Source organism: Camelus ferus, chromosome 21 (genome assembly GCF_009834535.1).
Source record: "Camelus ferus isolate YT-003-E chromosome 21, BCGSAC_Cfer_1.0, whole genome shotgun sequence".
Lineage (NCBI taxonomy): Eukaryota > Metazoa > Chordata > Mammalia > Artiodactyla > Camelidae > Camelus > Camelus ferus.
The window spans coordinates 2,752,237-2,770,199 of record NC_045716.1 but is presented as its reverse complement, the minus strand read 5'-3'; the positions used below and the strand labels follow the sequence as shown (position 1 = coordinate 2,770,199).

Genomic DNA, 17,963 nt, shown 5'->3' with positions numbered 1-17,963 from the left:
CTACCCTCCCCTCTCCACTCCAAGTTTTCTATACATCTCCTAAGATTACCTAGTCATTCATTCATTCATTCATTCATTTAACCAATATCGGTTAGGTTAGGCAATCTCTATGTGTCAGATATTTTTCTAGAAATGAAAGTGATAATTCTTCCCTTATAAAACTTACCATCTGCTTGAAGAAGAGGACACTCTAGCAGGAACCATTATACAACATGGAGAGGTAGACCTGGGGTGCAAGGGAACACTCAGGGCAGACACCCCACCAAGACCTGGGAGGTGAGCCTGTGAAGGGGTAGTCAGGAAAGATTTACACAAGGAGGCGATTGATTACCAGGTGGAATTTGGAAGGGTGGGTAGAAATGGGCTACTTTCATTTATTCAGTAAATATTGCACCAGGCAGCATAAGAAGGCATCCCAAATTCAGAGTTGACAGAAGTATGCAAAATCCCTGACTCACTACCCTCACAGTGTGGTCAGGAGTAAGACAATAAAAAATAAACAAATGTTGCAAAGTGTGACATGCTAGGGAGAAAGGAGAAGGGTGCTGATATAGAGAACAGGACGGGGCACGTTAGAGTGATCAAGAAAGGCCTCCCTGAAGAGCTGATGTTAGATAGGACCTGAAAGATAAGAAGGAATTAATCATGGGAAGCCAGGTAAGAGCTGCTAGACTGGGGGGCCTGGATGTGCAAAGGTCCTGCAGTAGAAAATGGCCAAGTCTGTATAGTAACTGCAAAAAGGCCTTTGTGTCTGGTGTAAGGAGAATATGAAAAGGAGAGGGGCATACTGTCCTGCTAGCGGGGAAGAGCAGGGGCTGGTACATCCAGGGCTCGGTAAGCCAAAATAGAAGTGGGTGGCAAGGACTTTCCAAGCAGGGGTAACCCAGGTAAAAGGCCACAAATGGGAAAACAATGGCAGGGGAGGGATTGGTACGTGAACACGGCAGTCCACGGCGTGGGGGCGTAAACTCCCTACATGGCATGAGTTAGGCTCCTAGAGGCCTCTGTCATTCCTAAGTGGGTCTAATAAACCTTTCGAATAGACCAAAACCATCGGTCATCTCCAGGAATCATTTGAATGGTCATTGTTTGAGCCTTTCTCATCAGTGGCTGGAGGCAAAATTTCAGACAGCAAACTAGAGACAGCAGCTCACCCAGTGTACCGAGCTGGACAAAAACAAACTCTGCAGTCCCTGTGAGATAAGTAGGAATTCAGAACCGAGACTGACAAGGACAGCTGGCCAGCAGGGAGACAGGCAACTGGCCAATGCTCCGTGTTTGGATGACAAGGGAAGAAAGAATAAAATGCAAGCGAAAACAAGGACTCTCTCTTCAAAGAGTTGGGAAACACCCTCTGCTTCCCTTCACTTCCCAGCTGGGGAGGGCAGCGGCAGCAGGACAAGAGGTCAGGAGGAAGCATTCAGCCCCGGACACCCAGTCTGCTACCAGGAGACTTGGTGGGGCGGATGCCACCGGGCCGGATGCCGGAAACGGGACACACAGGATGCGGTGCCGAGGCCCCTGCTGATGCCAGGGCCTGCCCTAGAGAACTGGACGTCAGCAAACAGAAAACCATTCAGACCCTGCAGCCGGCGGAGTTCCCATGGCAACCAACTGGTCCCCAGCAGCTCCCCATCCCTTCTCTTCCTGGGCTAAACTTTCCATTTGATTACTTTGGGTAAAGTACAGGTTGGACAAGAGATGCTGGAAGGGGAATGGATATCGAAGTGGGTGTTGAGGGTGGGAAGATGAAATCTGATTTTCCCATTAAGTCTGAGAATGAAAAACTAGTAAATGTCTGGGCAAAGATATAATCAGGCTGTGTTTTTTGTTTTTGGGTTTTTTTTGTTGTTGTTGTTGTTGTTTTTTTTTTTTTTTTTGAGCCTGACTTTGCTTCTAGCTCTGGCACTTGCCCGAGGCTTTTTTTTATAGCTAAAGGCCACTGATCATTGCTTCCTCTTGGCCCTTCCCTAGCCATCAGTCTTGCCTGCTGGAAGGGATGCTCTGTTGCCCGAAATTGTTCTCAAGTCCGAGCTGGCTGAAGTCCCTCTGTTCTTTTTCAGTGGCTGACAGATTAAGGGAAAGGGAAAGGCAGCCTGAGAATGTTAAAGCAAGTCAACTCCAAGTTTAGGAGTCATTAAGCTTTCAGTGGATTTCCAGAATCTGCCCTTTTCACAAGCACCCGAGTCTGTGCGGGTTTTGATGGATGCTGGACATCCATTATAGAAACACTGTTCTCAGGGATCACCTAGACTGGAATATAGCCCAGGCCATGGGGTAAACACGCTTCCAAGCATATAGCTGGATTCAGGCTGCAGGGCGTGGTGTACTCCTCCGGCCGTTCGGAGCTGCCAAGTATCCTTCAGCACCTCTCAGCTGACACTAAAATTTTTCAAAAGAAGGAGGTTCTAGGTCTCCTCCTAGTGAAATGTGTGCTCCATTCCCTCTTCCAAAAGGAGTCCAGGGGCTCTAAGAACAGCAGGGTTCATGCAATGCTTGACTTAGATTTAAGTGGGTTCACTGGCTGTCATTTCTGATTCCAACAACCCAAATAAGACCCAGGGGAAGTCACGTGAAACGAACCAGAAAGGGAGCAGAAATGAGCATGACTGGAATGCTGGGAGGAAGCCCTCTCATGCTGGAAATGGAGGAAACGTTTGTGTTGACCTTGCTTTCCTCTCCAGTGCTGATTAGTTCTAAGTGGGGCTGTTTTTATTTTTGTGTGCAGTGAATATATTTTGCTTTGAGCCTCATCTGGCCCTTGGTTTCCCCACCATGTAAGGCAAAGAAATGAAAGAAATCTTTAAAGGAATATTTTAGTTCTTAAAAAAAACTGACTGAGAAGAAATACACAGTACGGAAGAAGTGGGACGTGATTGAATCTCTGCTCTGGAGACAAAGATGAGTGGTGACTTGTGGAGCAAATGTGCTGCCATCATGTATTAAAAGTTAATGTATAGAGATTCCCCTGAATGGACCATCCACTACAGGTTGGAAAACTAAACCCTTACTTTTATGTTACCCTGTATGGGTCAGGGGCTGCTTTGAACAAAGAATGATGATCATGTCACGTTTCTTCACATCCATTACAGTATTCAGCATAACGCTGGCCATCTAGTAAGTAGTCAAAAAGCCAGTGTTAATTGATGGGTTTTAAGAAGTAATTTTGATGGAGCGATACCCTCCTGTGATGCACGTAGTGAAGCGTTTAACAAGATTTGTAAGCAAATGTTTTTCGGAAACCAGTTGCTAACTGTGTTCTCTACAGTGTTCTTTCTGTGAAAGCAGGAGATACCTATTCTGTGATGTGGCCAGCGAAGTGTTAACAGGACAGGTAATAAAATGTTTCTTACAATCTTAAAAAAAAAAAAAAGAAAAAGAAAAAGTAATTGTGACGCTTCTAATGTGGGAATGGCTCTCTTCAGGCTACACCTACTGGATAATGCCCTGCGGATGAGACGACGAAGAAAGAGACCTGCAGTGTTTCTTCTGAGTCTTGCTGCATGCTTGCAGCATCTGTAGTAACTCTCCGGAGATACTGGTCCAATAAGACCCTTCCGAGGCCTCTGCAAGACTGTGCCCGACCACAAGCTGGGCTTCTGAGTTGAAGGATTAAATGAGAGCAGTACGGAAGAGTGTGGAAGAGCGAAGGCTCCGGCCCCTCCCACCTCAGATGGAATCCCAGCTCTACCTTTTATTAGCTGTATGGCTTCATACAAACTGCTCAACTGGTCCTCACTGGTAAAATGGGGATCATAATAGAATGGGTCATAGGGTTATGGCTGAGGATTAAATGAGAGAATGCACTTAGAGCATTTAAGATGGCCTGCCCCATCATAGGAGTTCAATGATGTTAGTATGTTAGCATTGGTAAGTAGTGATCAGGGCTGGACTGGCTCACTAACTACAGCCACAGCTTAGACCCCCACAGACACCCCCGGGAGGGGTCCTACCTTGTCTACATCTCCCACCCAAACCACTTCCTACACCCAAGTTTGTCACTGAATCATTGAGTATAGTGACATCAGATACATAGGCATGAGGACTCATTGCCCTGTTTCTGCTCCAGTCTCATTTCTAACAATTCCTGTTCTGTACAGATGTCCTATCCACAGTCTCTCTGAGCAGCCAGACCATCCAGAACCTGGACAAGTAAGGAAAAGAGGGGAGTGGCACGTAGCACAATGTCTGCTCTAGAAATCGCACTTAGATTAGATTAATGCAAATGGGGGCTTTTGAATGAGGGAAACAAAATAATTGAGAAACAGGCACATTCCCTTCTGTTTCCCACTAACAGATGGTAAAATGCAGCCCTGAGAGAGAGGAGTCAGCTTGCTTCCAAGGGAAGCTGGGTCCTATTTCTGGGGGTAAGGACCAAAGGAAACAGATCAATAGGTTTTGCAGTTTGGCATTACTTAAAAAAAAAAATTTCTAACCTTTTAAAACTTCCAGAGTCAGCAAAAGAGAGCCAGAGAAGTTAGCCACCAGATAGTTTTGGCTATAGGATTTTTGATCCACCGTCTCCAGATCTTTTATGGACAATAGCTTTGTAGCCTTATTCCCTCTGCTGCTGGTCCAAAATGGGCATTATACAGAAAATGCCAGGGGTGAAACATAAATATTTACATATATTTAAAATAACATCTGAATGTATACATACAATGGAATATTATTAAGCCTTAAAAAGGAAGGAAAGTCTGACATACACTATGAGAAGGACGAACCTTGAAAACATGCAAAGTGAAATAAACCAATCTCAAAAGAACAAATATAATTTTCACTTGTATGAAGTCCCTGGAGTGGTCAAATCTGTAAAGACAGAAAGTAGAATGATGGTTGCCAGGGGCTGGAGGAAGGGGAGAATGAGAAATTGTTGTTTGATGGGTACAGAGTTTCTGTTTGAGAGGATGGAAAAGTTCTGGAGATGGATGGTGGGTGACAGTCGCACAACAATGCAAACGTACTTAATGCCGCTGAACGGTACAACTCAAAATGGTTAAAATGGTACATTTTATGCTGTGTACATTTCACCACAATAAGAAACCATGTGAAGCATGAAGAAAAATGATGTCCAGGTAGTGGATGAGGTTTCTGCTCCCCGCTTTGCCGGGGCAGCTCTGCTCCAGGTCTATTGTATGATAGTTGCCTGTTTTCAGTCTTGCAGGCAGATGGTACAGCGAATGTTTTTCAGTGGATGTCGCTGGAGAGATGCAGAATCTGCTCTGACCTTCCGGTTTTCCTCACCAGTTCTGACGCCTGCTCCTCTTGAGGGCTCTGCTAAGACTGTGGAAGCAACAGAAGCGGGACAGGGTGGCTGTAGCACGCGTGTTTTCCTGCATAGCATCTAGCAGCGGACTTCCTAAGAGAGATGGAGGTTCTTGGAGTCACTGGGTTCCTGCAGCGGGTAACTAAAAGCATTTCTCTCCGATTGCCTAAATAAACAATAGACTCGTCACTTCCCCACGAGGTTTGGAGATTATGAAATCAAACTTCAACTTTACATTTCAGTAGCTTTCAAATCATTTTGATTGCAACCCCGCTGTAAGAAACGCCTTTTACATCAAGACATACTGTGCGCATTCGTATTGCTGAATTTAAATGACTGAAATGACAGTTTCACCAAATAATACTTGTCCTTGTCACACGCAAGGCACTGGAATGTTTCCCCTTCTCTCCTCAGTTCTTTTCTACTCCATTGCATTTTTAAAATGCTAATTGTACTCCATTAAATTTGTGCAGGGTCCTCTAATGAGTCTTGATCTGCAGTTGGAAAAATACTGCAATGTATCTGCCTCTCCAGCCATTGGGTTGATGCTAAATAACTTGCCCCGGGGAGCTAACCGCAGGTGAGACTCTGCTGCAAGAGGCGTCTTCCGGAGGTCAGTTTCTCTTTGGTCTCAGGGAAACAGCCTGATGTGGCAATACAGGAACCGACTGCAAAACAAGTGTGCATGAGCCCCCGGCCACAGGCAAGACTCAGTGGGAGAGGCTTGGATCATATGGGTGTTAGCAGAGCCCACCCTTCTCGGACACCACCACAAAGAATTATCAGATCAAATCTAATTTGGGTGAGCAGGGAAAAGGCAAAAACAGGAAACTCTGTGGAGTCTTGCCAAACGTGTCAGTAGGAGGAAGAGTCCACAAACTGTCCGCCAGCCTTTCAGAGGGAAGTTAAGAGTCAGGTAATGTTGGTGGGCACATATGGTGTCACTTGGATTTTTCAGAGCCTCCAAAACCCAATTACCATCCCGCTTCTGACTGCAGCTTTCTTGCTCTGTTGTCTAGGGATCTGGGAAACAGAATATTGCAAGCTTGTGTCTGTTTTGGGGGGCTTTTTCTGTGCATGTCGGAGAGCTCTGAAGGAAGGTAGCCCCACGGAGGGAGGGTGTGCTTACTACACACTTAAAGTCCAATCACAGATGAGAGGAATTGCCATTCACTGAGATCATGTGGGAAAGCACAGATAATGTTGTGATCATGAAGTACTGGGCGTCATAAAAACACCTCTTATTTTTGGCAGATTATGCTGAAATGACTCATCTTCCAGGGCTCGGAAACTAAACTAGCAATTTATTTTCCAGAAATGAAACAAAACAATGCCTGTCCATACAGACTCCAGAATACTCCCTAATGTGGTATAGAGGTTTACGAAAGTCATCCAACACGTGTTGCTTGCGGCATCCTCGGACTTCATCTGAAGTCCTCTTCTGTCTCCTCTTTCCGCTCCCCTGCGCACAGATGTGCCTGTTAATGTTAGAGGTGGACCCGTCTGTGCTGCCTTACACAGGAACTTGGAAAAGAACAAGATTGTGGCTCCCGGAATAGACCATGAAAATGACCACCATCAGAGTCCATGGGTAATATGGGTACCAGCCAGTTCAGGTTACCAGCTCCTTTAGTTTCAGTGATGGAATGTTCCAGTGGAACAACATTTCATCATCACGTTTTGCAGTTCCCTGGGTGCATCAGCAGCATCCGAGGCCACCTGGGGTGTGTGGGAATGGCCTTCGCTTCCCAGCCCACCTCCTCCACGTCACTCCCTCTCCTCCTTCCCGTTTTCTAAATTCCGATAAACAGAGCATCCTCAGAGTGCCACAACCCACTGCTCTCTGTTTTCTCCCTGTAGACAGTGTTCCGTGTTTCTACCTAGACCGCAGTTTCCCTCTTTGGCCTTCCCCTCACTCTCCCCTGGCACATGGCATTGGACTCTGACTGCTTGTTGACTGACCCCACAAAGTCTCTACTTAGTGTACGTTTGCTCAGACAGGGGAACAAGCTGGAGAAGGTGTCTCCGAAACTCCTCCAAAGACAAAGTTCAGCAAGAAGGGTGAAGTGTCCATTTCGGATGAGGAATCTGACCCCGTGAAAGAGACTTTGCCAACTTTTCCAAGATAGGGCCTGCAATTAGCAAAATGTGTTGGGTATGACACACTTAGCTCCTAAAAGAGGCAATGCTCACTCACGCAGGCTTCAACAGTATGAGTGTATTGCCTCACATAACAGTCTGGAGATAGGGCTTGGGATCCAGGCGGGAGATGGTTCAGTGCTGCTCAGTAATGCCACTAAGGACAGGGGTTGTTCCAGCCCTTCCACTCTGCCGTCCTCAGCCTTGGCGCCATTGGAAGGGTGGTTACTCTCACGGTAACCAGATGGCTGCCCCCGGAGATCAGGCTAGGTGCTCCTCGTTCACACCCAGCAGGAGAGAAATGAATGAAAGTAACTTCTGCCCAGAGGCCTCTCCTTTAGTCTGAGTGGGCCAGAGCAGGTCACATGTCCACCCCTGGCTCAGTGACAGTTGCCAGAATGCTGTAGGCTGATTGGCGCAGATCAAGGCTTCTTATAGCAGCACTACTGGTATCTTGGATGGACTGTTCTTTGTTGTCAGGCCACTATGTGCATCGTAAGACATTTAGCAGCATCCTTAGGCTTCATACTTCCCTATTAGAAGAAGATGAGGGTGTGTGTGGGTGTGTGAGTGTGTGAAGGGTGTGTGAGTGTACGTGTGTATGAGCAGTGTGTGTGAGTGTGTATGTGAGGTGTGTGTGAATGTCCGTGTGAGTGTGTGTGTGTGTGGAGGGAGGTTGTAGAAAGAAGCTAAAGTCTCTTCCTTACAATAGGAAGCTGAGTCAGCTCAGGCTGCCACAGCAAAACACCATGGACTGGCTGGCTTAAGCACAGACATTTATTCCTCACAGTTCTGGGGGCTGGAAAGTCTCAGATCAAGGTGTGGGCCAATTTGGTTCCTTGGTTGAGGACAGTCACCTTGTCACTGTGGTCTCATGTGGCCTGTCCTCTGTGCGTGCTCTGAGAGAGCACTCAAGTGTCTCTTCCGCATCCTGGAAGGGCACTAATCCTGTCAGATCAGGCACCACCCTTATGACCTCATTTAACCTTAATTATTGCATAAAGATTCTATCTCCAAATATAGCCACATAGAGAGCTGGGACTTCAAAAAATAAACTTTAGGGGGAAATGATTCATTGCTTAACAGAAGTCAATAGAGGATATGAAATGATAAAAACAAGAAGTAGCATATTTATTTAGAAAAATGGTGGTCAACATGAGAAATAGCTAAGAGAAGAGATTGCCCCAAGGGCAAAAAACAGAGGACTGAGCAAGGGAATATATGAAGTTGCTGATAATTATTATTATCAGCCTTTAAAACTCAATTCCTCCATAAAGTTTCATTTGACTGAAGTTTGACTGATTAAGGCTGGGAAGGAGAGGAAAGCAGGGTGCCTTGTCATTTATCTCCCAAGCTGGGGCACTTCTGAGAACGGAAGGGCTCACTGTTAATTACGTGGGGACAAGAGGTGCAGCTGGAACAACCCTGGATAAACTGGCATTTAAGACCAGTCTACTTATGAGGAAACTGAGGTCTGGCTTTGTTAAAAAATGGGGAAGGATCCTTTCAGCGCTACAGGGGCAGAAATAAGGCCGCCCTTCTGACATTTGTGGAGTGGTGGATAAACAGGTCATCTCAAGAGACACCCACTTGAGTGGCAGCATTCATGGAAGTGGTCCCTGACCCCCCCGCCAGACAAACCAGGACAGAATTCAGTGCCCCTCTATGCTTCCTAAATATCTTCTTTACACCTTTATTGCTGGTGTTCACTGAAGAGTTAGGTATTGTTCTGCTTATATTATTTTATCTTTGATGGGGATGAGAGTGAAATATTATGGCGAACACCAGTGCTAAAAATTTAGAAGTTAAAAAAAGTTACGCTATTGTAAACAACAGTGCAGCCATCTCATACGTATCTTTGTGAGCGAATGCTCAGTCTCAGGTGGAGTTGCTGGTTAAAGGGCATGTGTGTTTTTAAGGCTCTGCACGAGCTGTTCCTTCTGCCTGCAGTGATTTTTTGCCTTAGATCTTCCAAGGGCTTTCTCTTGTCATTCAGGTTTTAACTTAAATATTACTTGCTATCATGTCACTCTGTTTTCTCTTCATGAGAGAACCCCTTGCTCCCTGATATTTTATTGTCTGTCCAGTTTCCCACTAGAGGTGAGCTCCTTGACAGAGGTTAGAAAATCATTGTTGGAAAAACAAGTGAATGAATGAATGAGTGGTGAGTGAGTGTTAAATGTACAAACCAAAAACAAGGCTGCAAAATGTTCACTATGGTTCTTTTCTTTTTTTTTTTTCCTTTGCTGGAGGGGAGGTAATTAGGTTTATTTATTTACTTTTAACAGAGGGACTGGGGATTGAACCCAGGACCCCGTGAACGCTAGGCACGCACGGTACCACTGAGCGATCCCCTGCCTCCGCCCCGCTCCTTGCTATGGTTACTTCTGTTCATAGGTAAGTTTATTTTATTCTTTATGCTTATCTGAATTTTTCAAATGTCTTTCCATAAAAATGTGTGCTTTTATAATAAGAAAAAAAAAAAACTGAAAAAAGTGTCCATGGCTGAACCCACACAGTGGTTGGGAGAACATAGAAAAAAAAATCAGATATCATACTTAAGGCTGGTTATGGAGAAAAGGTGTAACGGAGAATAATGTAGATTATTTATCGGATATGACTAGTTTTTAATTGTATTTTTAAATTGAGATGGCCTCACTTTGGTGATTTAGTGTTTTCTATAGATTGTACGAATAATGGCAGGGGAACTAACTTTAGACTTTATTATGGATCAAGTGTATGTAGTGATTCATAGCCAGTGTTTTGCTATTTAAATTGCAGAGATCATGCCTCACTTTTTAAAATCCACTGAAACTATTCTTTTTTTAAAAGAGAGAGAGAAAGAGAAAGAAAGAAAGAAAAAGCAAGCAAGCAAAGAAAGACAGAGGGAGGAAGGAGGGAGGGGGAAGAAAGGAAGGAAGAAAAGCCATTAGCATATACTAGCAAAACAGAAGTAAAAATATCTATAAAATACATTGTTCATCCTTGCTGACTTAATTTCTACCTTAAAGCGATGTTTTGTTGGAAATGCTGGTTGGTTGTTTTCTACTTTGACTCAGACTCATTTCTGAGATCCTCTGAGGCCAGCTCCTCCTCCAAGGTGACATGCCACAACCAGGGCACAGTGACTCCTGAGCAACTGTTGCTTCCATTGGAGTCGGGCAGCCGGCTTGTGGTTTCGTAGATTCCATAGACGCGCACCAGCACAGAAGCTTCTGATGCAATTTCAGATGTTTGAGGCGCAGGGATGGCAAGGAAGCTGGATCCATAGGGATCACTGGGGAAGCCAGAACTTGAACTCAGGGCCTGATAAGCCCACAGAGCCAGATTTAGGAGAGTAAGAATTCCTAGGGAAATCCAAATAGCACAAATTTAACTGGGCTAAACTGATATTCTGGACAGGTTAAAGAAGAGAATCAAAGCTGGCCAACAGCTGGACTAAAATAGCTCTTACATTTATCTGCTGATGAATTACTGCACCCTGATTGATGTCATGGGGCTCCGCTGCATTTAAGCCCCTAGAATATTTTAAGATCTGGATATTCTCAATTATTTTAAAAGATCTTTTGGGTGTTGTTATAGATGATGTTTGTCTCCCCTCCAAATTCATATTCGAAGCCCTTACCCACAGTGTGACTGTATTTGGAGGGTCTTTACAGAAGTAAATGAGGCCACAAAGGTAGGGCCTTGACCTGGTAGAATTAGTGTCCTTATAAGAAGGGGAAGAGAAACCAGAGCTCTCTCTCCCTGCGTGCGCACAGCAAGCACGGGTCACACGAGGTCACAGCGAGAAGGTAGCCATCTACGAGCCAGGGAGGGAGGCTTCACCAGGATCCAACCATATTGGCACCCTGATCTTGAACTTCCAGTCTCTAAAACTATGAGAAAATACCTTTCTGCGGCTGAAGTCACCCAGCCTGTGGTATTTTGCTATGGCAGCCCCAGGCAGCTAACACAAAGCGGGGGCAAAACTGCCCATTGGGATTGTTGTAGTCCCCACAGCAAAAGTCCAAGGGAAAAAGTACCCAAGCTTAGTAAAGAACACATAAGGACATCACATCTACATTCACACACAGATCAGATTATAATGCTCCTCTGCTTAAAAACCTCCCCAGGCTCCCCGGGTCCTGCGGGACAAAGTTGAAACTCCTTATGTGGCTAATCTAGCCCAGCCTGACAGAGCCCACCTGTGGGCCTCGTCTCCTGCCACCCTCACCATGCCCTGACATGTCACTTTGGAGGAGGAGCTGGTCGCAGGGGACCCAAGAAATGAGTCTGAGTCACAGTAAAAAGCAACCGAGCAGCACTTCCGACAGAAGGTCACCCTAAGATGACTTCGTCTCCCCTGTCCCAGAACTTGGCCACAGCCAGTCACAGACATCTACGCATGTGCTCTGAAATTTCTGTTTTCCCACTTTGTTTCTGCTTTTCACTCTACATTTCAGGAAATAAGGGCTGATTACAGGTGGAATAAGATAAAGGCTGAGATATGGTTGCAAGGGATTGTTAAAATGGGACTGCCATTTTTTCATAGTGAGGTACTAAATACCTACAGGGAGCTTGCAAAGGAGGTGTCAGAATCTTTTTCAGACTATTAGTTGATCACGCTATACAAGGTGTTCAAAGAGGCTGAGAGAGAGGGGTCGTGTTTTTCAAGAGTCATCTTTGTACCACAAGTCACGGGGGGAGTGGAGGGAGAAAAGGAGATACTTTCCCTTATTTTATTCAAATCAAGTGAGAGGAACTTCAATGGAACCACCTGGAAAACTTGGTATGTGTCCTCTGTGGCTTGTCTGGCACAGAGGACTCTGTCACAGGCCTGAGGCATCTAAAGGCAGAAAGCTGTGGTCGGGAGGATCCTGGTCTGTGGGCAGAGCCAAACGAGGTGGCTGTGTTTGACAGTTTGCACTCCTGGGATTTGTCACGGCCAAGGATTAATGGGTGATTCCCTGAACCACGTGTGGGCCACAGGAGAGAGCCTGCTGGGTTCCTTTAACCCCACCCTAGGGCAGCCTCTTGGAGGCGAGAGGAGGTGGGGCTCCTAAGTGACCAGCTAAAGGATGTTTTTGTCCATTTAGGGCAACGGCAGGAGAGAGATTCCTGCAATGAAGACGTCAAAGGATCCACAAAGTGCCTCGACAGAGAGTCAGAGTGAAATACGTACCTGCTGTACCCAGAGAAAAGTGATGGTAGTTCATCACTGCTGGCCGAGTGAGGTCTTTCCTGAGTCCTACCTCTTCCCTGTTTCCTTACTCCAGTCTTCTGGGGACCAGAACCTGCAGCCGCCAAGTCTGGGGGTGGGACTAGAGAGGGCGGGGCAGTCAGCAGAGCCGAGGGAAGCCAAGCGCGGTCCCCTCCTCAGCCGGGCTTCCCGCCTGGAGCTGCCCAGAGCCCGGGGAGGGGGGAAGATGCAACCCTAAATAGAAGCTGGACATTTGAATATTGGAAATGATGCTGTTGGTGAAACTTAGAGTGACCAGAGGGTTTCTTATTATTTAAGATCATTCAGAAGAGCCATGGACCTCGTCTAGATTCATCCGAAAGCTGTAGAAGAACTAGCCCCCGAGAGCAGGTTTGAAGGGCAGCTGGTGCCGGAGGAAGGGCGGATGGTTTGCACCTCTGCGTGATTAACACAGACCTTCCCAGAACAGTTCCGGGGGAGTAGCGGCCGCAGAAGCAGAAGCCAAACGACAGTGGGTTAGACTGAACTAGGAACTGAGAATGTAAATACTGCAAACAGAGATGCATGTTCGAGAAGTGTGTCTATGAACAGGAGAAGAGAGAGAAGGCAGTAGCTGGAGGATTATGCATGATAGAGGTTTTTTTTTTTTTTTTTTTTTTTTTTTTTTTAATAAATGGGAGAGAAATTAGAGTTTGTGAAAAAACTAGTGGAAAGAAGCCAGCAGAAAGGATGCTGACCAACGTGCGGTCCCTGAGCAGACCAGAGGGGCAGGACTGGGCGCAGCGTCCGCCTCAGACAGGAGGAGTGGATGCCTCTTCTGTCACAATAGGAAGGAGAGGAAAAGGGCAGGCATGAGACAGGCAAGACGCGGAAGGAATCTTCATCTGGCGACTTCTCCGTGTCTTCTGTGAAGCAGGATGTGAAGGCAAAGCTGAGGGTTCACCACTGTGAGGAGGATGGAGAAGGTTTGGAAGAGCCACTTCACTTCGCTGTGGAGCAACATTGATGGCCCCGCTGTACTGAGAATTCTGCTGAGGCTGGAAAACAGGACTAATCGAAGATTCACCCCGACTATCTGCTAGAACCCTGGGCAAGACCCAACTTCAGCAGCCATCGCGGCAGAGTCTTCGCAGTTTGGGAATGTCTCTGTGAAAACGGAACACTGTGGTGGCCACTCTGATTCAGAGAAATTGCTGGTCTTCGAGAGCCTCTGTCCCACATGAATCCACCATCTCTGTTGTTTTGGGATGTGTTTTTAATGGATGGTGGCCCAAGGAAGCCTACAACCTGAGCCTGTGAAAAAGACACGAGAGATTTATCACCTGGTTACAGGCGGTAAGACACTGTGACTGATGTTTTCGTAGTTTTTGCCACTGGGGGTAGGGCTGTCCTCCGTCTCGTCTTTCCAAAAGTCAATGACAAAGAATTTTAAGGAAATAGACAATGACGCACAGGCCCCCTGCTCTCTAATCTACTGACAGACTGATCTATTGAAGCCAGATAAGGACTGTAACAGGGTGGAGGTGAGGGCGTGTGAAATGTGAAGAATAGAGAGGAATAAATATGTCACACTATTTTCCAAACGCACCGTCTCTGGTAAAGTTCTAATAGGCCAAATTAGATTTCACAGAGAATATGACAGAGTATTTTAAAATGGCATTGTCCAGAAAGATGTGAGTCATCTCTTTTATTCTCCATGGTCTCCCCATCACCTAGCACTGGGCCTGGTCCAGATGCTGGGGAGATAACTGTGTAATGAGTGAATGAATGGTGCTCCAGGGTGGGGAGCTGACCTGCTCATCTCAGGGTACCTGCCTCTGTGCTGCCCTAGGTGTCCACACGCGCACGTGCAAACACACACACACACACACACACACACACACACACACTCGTGAAAGTCTGCTTTTCTCCTCTAATATATACATGGGAGTTTGCATGTTGGAGAAAAATTAGCATTCTTGCTGGGGAGAATTTCTTAGCCTGATGACAATGAAATGAATAAAAGGTATATGTTGAGTTGAGGCAGGGGAGAGTGGATTCGGTGCAAGGACTGTAGATACAGTGAGGCAGGCATGAGAGTTGGGAGCTTTAGGGGTTTGTAAATCAGCTGAAAATAATTTTGCCCCGTGGTTACTCTCATTTGTCCGTGCTGATTTGGATGGTGAGCAGCTGATATGAACCTACGGGCGTGGTGACTGCTATCAGTAAGCTGCAAACAGGAATTCTCCCTGCAAGAAAATACAAGAAATACAGCCTTTACTAGCTGGAGAAGCCTTGGCAAACAAATTCAATGACTCATCCTGTGCTCTCGGGCTGTTTTGTCTTTGCTGGGATCCTTGGCGTACAACTACTGAAGGGTTTTTCTTAAACTTTACTTCCTTTTGTTTTAAATGGAATCCGGACCCAGCACTAATTGTCATCGATGCTCCAATCTTTGAAAAATTCATCACCTCACCTGTCTGTAATGAGTTTTTTTTTTTCTATTAACTTGTTCTTTTTTTTTTACATTCTAAACTAATGGCCAAGCTGAAATGATAAGCCCCGCTCTTCTGCCATAGGAAAAAAGCAGTAAGTGAATATTAGTCACGTACTATCTCTGAATTACAGCGGAAGGCAGTGCAAGATGGAACTGCATGAGCACGTTTAGCGCCTGAAGACTCCTGGGCACCGTCTGGGCTCCCCAGCGGGTGGTACACCTTGTTGCTGTTGAGGGTGGTACATGGGAAGAGGTTTGCAGGATTTGCCACATGGGATGGTTTGCACAAGTCAACTTGGTTAACCCAGAAGCATGTTTCACAGAACTCTCTCTATATGGTTCTGGGTTAGAGTTGCCCAAAAGAGAAATTTGCATGAGACTTAGAAGGCCGAAGTGAAGCAGGATGAAGACCTCTGAAGGTCATCGTGATTCAATGTGACAGATAGAGACAGATTGGTAGATTCCAGTTTGTCCGTGCTGTCACTAGCTCCACATTCTGCTCTTCTTCCAATCCTGACCCTGCTGACCAGCAGCAGCTCCGGGGTCCAGGCCCAGCACCAGACCCTTGGCAGTGGCAGGTCAGTGTCCCATGGACCTCCCACGAGCTTCCCTTTGTGGTTTCTCTTCAGCTGTAGGACACGCTTAGCTAAGTGATTGGCTGTATCTCTGATCCTTAACTCCCCACCTGGGCCTTCACTTTCTCTGTTCCTCCCGTAATCATGTGAGATCTAACTTTTATAATAACCCCTTTGTCTATAGTACAGAGTGGTTCCCCTTCCTTGTTTGAATCCTGAGATACCTGGCGGGAGGAGATTACTAATTACTAGAGAGCTCCTGTTGGGAAAGGCATTACCACTCTAGAGGCAGAGATAACTGGGTACCAGTCTCAGTTCCACCACTACCAGCAAGTTGATCTTAACCAAGATATTTAATCTTTCGAGCTTTATGTTCTGGTAAAATGGAGCCAATAACATTAGCTACCTCACGGGGTCATTAGGAGATTTAAATGACATATTGCATCACTTAGCCTAGTAAATGCTCAGCAAATGTTAGTATTATTGAAAGAGCTTGATAGCTGAAGGGAGCCTAGTATTAGGGCTTAAAACATGTGGAGAGAAGCAAATGATTGAGCGTAGGTGCTTTAGGACTTAGGGAGAGCTGAGGTTGGAGGGACAGATATGAACTGGCAATAGGGAGGCAAGAGGGAAGGGATGAACAGTTCAGGATTAAAGCTGTAAACAGTGAGGGTCTAGACATCAGGGGCAGACTCTGAAACTGCAGTTCAGAAAGGGCACTGCCCACCCTCTGCCTAAGGTCCCACTTGCTAGGTGGGGAGGCCAGGTCTCCCTGGGCCTAAGGTCCCACTTGCTAGGTGGGGAGGCCAGGTCTCCCTGGGCTCACTGTGTGCAAAGCTGCTCTGTAGGGTCTGAGGGATTTCCTGGGTCCCTCTGCTGGTGCACAGCCCTTACTCTGCTTCAGATACTGAAGTGAGCTTTTGTGGCACCAGAAGAAACTCAGGATGGCCTGAATCCACTTTGGTCCCCTCCTGGAGCGACAGAGTAGCCACGGGCAGGGGAAGGAGGAGTTAGGCCACACAGAACCTCGCTCCTCAACCTCAGTAAAAAAATCCTTCTTTGACAGGCTATTCTCCTACCTACCAAAAATGCCAACTGTTGGTGAGGACATGGAGAAACTAGATATGCTGCTGGTGGGCATGTAAAATGGTAGAGCCATTTTGGAAAACATATACACAAAGCCTTGTACACAAATGCAAGTTTATCCATCACGATCACAACCTGGAAACAACCCACATGTTCATCTACAGGTGAACAGATAGATAAAAGAAGCTGTGGTGTGTCCATACAATAGAATATTATTCAGTAAAAAAAAAAAAAAAAAAAAGAACAAACAACAGGTATATACAATGACATGGATGAGGGAAATTCATCAAACACAGAAAAGGGCAAACTGTGTGACTCCTTCATGGGAAATTCCAGAATAGGTGAAAAAATGATAGAAGCCAGATCGGTGATTGCCTGGGACCCAAGACATGGGGCCGTAAAAAGGAATGAAGGAACTTCATGGAGCAATGGAAGTGTGTTATATCTTGATTGTCGTAGTGGTTACATGATGTATCTGTTGTTAAAACTTATCTAACTCCATCCCATAAATGAATGCATTTTGTTCTATATAAACTACACCTTGATAAATTCATTAATATTTTTCCTTGGAAGGATAAGACCTGCCCTCCTGAGGAGACAAAATTGCTTCCAGGAATTTCTTCCTGTCTAGCAGGAAGTGCTCCGGCTGCCATTGAGTTTCATTTCCTCTTACCCGGCCCTCAGTGGGGATGAATAATAACTCTTCAACACCCTTCAAGTTCTTCAAGGCACTTAGCCAAGAATGAACCGAGCCCTGAAAACTAGCCCTTCGGAAGGCTTCCCTAAGCTGTAACTTCTCCCTGCAAATATACCCATTCTCCTTATTGTGAAGAGCTCTAAATTGTTCTCATTTGGAGAAGTGACCAAGGCAAGAGAAAAGCTTGAACTGCAGATCCAGAGGGAATTCTGATGAACTCATTCTAATGTGTTCCGCCTTCCTCCAAGCTGGAACTCACTTCAGTCAGGCAATTAAAAATGTTTATGATGTTCTGTGTGCTGTGCTTCAAGCTAATTACAATAATAAGCATCATTTATTCAGAGTTTACTATGTCCCTGGGGTGGGTTGAATACTTTATACAAATAATGCATAAGTTAATCTTCATAGCAACCTTATGAGATAGGTACTACTGTCATCCTCATTTTGTGGATGAGAAATTGAAGGCAGGGTGGTTAAGTGACTTCCCTGTTGTCAGTGGAGAACCAGGAATAGAACCCAGAGCTGTAGACTGTGGAGCATTT

The 17,963-nt window shown here is 45.9% G+C and overlaps 1 long non-coding RNA gene across 4 annotated transcripts; it reads left to right on the top strand.

Annotated features, from left to right (window-relative positions):
• Positions 1-1,260: 1,260 nt before the first annotated feature.
• Positions 1,261-17,695, top strand: LOC106730743. 4 transcript variants are annotated; one of them, XR_004313840.1, is made up of 8 exons: positions 1,261-3,334; positions 3,426-3,741; positions 4,101-4,152; positions 5,248-5,404; positions 5,740-6,182; positions 9,694-9,802; positions 12,484-12,621; positions 12,906-17,695. It is a non-coding gene; the product is annotated as an uncharacterized LOC106730743 (long non-coding RNA). The 4 variants fall into 4 exon arrangements; XR_004313839.1 differs by having other exon boundaries at positions 5,157-5,404; XR_004313838.1 differs by having other exon boundaries at positions 4,101-5,404.
• Positions 17,696-17,963: the final 268 nt, after the last annotated feature.